This window comes from Protobothrops mucrosquamatus, unplaced genomic scaffold (assembly GCF_001527695.2).
Source record: "Protobothrops mucrosquamatus isolate PMUCROS unplaced genomic scaffold, P.Mucros_1.0 scaffold927, whole genome shotgun sequence".
NCBI classification, from domain to species: Eukaryota; Metazoa; Chordata; class Lepidosauria; order Squamata; family Viperidae; genus Protobothrops; species Protobothrops mucrosquamatus.
In genome coordinates, this window is record NW_015387178.1 from 604,827 (window position 1) to 606,783 (window position 1,957).

The window sequence follows — 1,957 nt, forward strand, 5'->3', positions numbered from 1 at the left end:
CTGAATTTGAGTGGTTCTTTTTCCTGCTAAAATTCTTCATATTATCTTGGTAAACACTCTTCCCTAAAAGCGAGCAGGTCACTTTAAGAAGGCTATGGGGTGACAATCAGAAAAACAAAATACTTTTTCTTTTTGGTGTCTGAATCACTACATAAGTTCATACTTAAGAGGAGAAGTAGTAGTCTCTAGTGATCAGCTGTGCTGCTTCATCTGTCGGCACCTTAATAAACTAAAGAGCAGCAGTTGATCTACATGCATGGAAAAAGCCTGTAGGATCTTAGCAGGCTCTTGGGCTGACCAATCTAATGGGTCCTTCCCATTGTGGAATGGACTTGCTGTTCCAAACTCCATAATAAACAGAGACTAATCTGTCCTCAACAATGCACTATTTGCAGATCAAGTTGCATCTGGCCAAAACAAAGATTAGGTTTACTGTATAGCCTTTCAGATGTGTTTGACCCTTGGTAAGTTGGATCAAGTCCATGTTGTGGTAGCTATGGATTCCTGGACTACACCATATCCCTAATCAAGGAAAGACAGCTTGAAGTTTCCCAGAACTACTAAATGGGGAGCTACACTGCCAATCCACAATCAGCTCAATCAACTTTTGGTCAACAGTCTTGTAGGTGACAACAGCCCCCATGGGGACCATAGATGATGCCCAAACTGGAATCTAGGTGAGCACATTTCGAGGTGATGACCCTCCCCCTTCTTCTAGCCTGGTCTCAATACTACATTTGGTGGTAGAGTAATACATTATACCACTTTACAATGCCTTGGTAAGGCCACACTTGGAATACTGCATCCAGCTTTGGTCACTACAATGTAAAAAAAATGTTGAGATTCTAGAAAGAGTACAGAGAAGAGCAACAAAGATGATTATGGGACTGGTGTAAGGACCCACTTCAACCCCACATCTTAAGAAGGAGAACTCTTGGAAACAATTTCTTCCAACAGGAACTTTTATTAAGAGTAGTTGATAGCAGGCATAATAGACAGGATCTGAGGGATTCTTTACAGATCGATACTTTAAAGGGTCCCTAAGTAAGCTCCACTCCACAGTTCATCCGGACGGTTCAGACCGGCCAATCCCCAGGTGGTTAGTCCATCGTGGGAAAGGGAAGATGGCATCAATCCATCTCCATTTGTAGTACGATGTTCCACAGCTCTTCACACCTCCTTTTGGGACTAGAGAAATAAACCAGGTTCCGGATGTTTATACTTCTTTCCCCCTCTTTCCTAACTGCCCGGTTAGGGAGAAGAAAGTTCAGAGAGATGCATAATAAAAGGGGCAATTTGTTACATTGTAATGGCCAGCAGACCCAGCGGCAATAAATAAAAGGTTACATTGTAGTGAATAGAGGAAGTGAACGTCATAACCCCGCAGACATAATCCCCCCCCCTTGGGAGTATGGCAGAATCCCGGGGAAGGTGAGATTTGGTTTTAGATCAGAGGAGATAGATAGAAATGAAATATAAATGGATTCTGACAACTGGAGGCTAAAACATATAAGGAATGGTTGCTGGAATTGGGTATGTCTAGTTTAATAAAGAGAAGGACGAGGGGTGACATGATAGCAGTGTTCCAATATCTCAGGGGCTGCCACAAAGAAGAGGGAGTCAAGCTATTCTCCAAAGCACCTGAAGGCAGGACAAGAAGCAATGGATGGAAACTAATCAAAGAGAGAAGCAACCTAGAACTAAGGAGAAATTTCCTGACAGTTAGAACAATTAATCAGTGGAACAACCTGCCTCCAGAAACTGTAAATGCTCCAACTAACTAACATTAACCAACTATTTAAATAACCAAGTCCATAACGCGCTTTAACTCCCTTTTAACATACATTTAAACAAATTAAAATTAAACACGATAATAAACAAATTAACAACCTAATTGTTAAACAATACAGTACTAATACTAAAATAATAATAATAATATAATAATAATAATAATAAT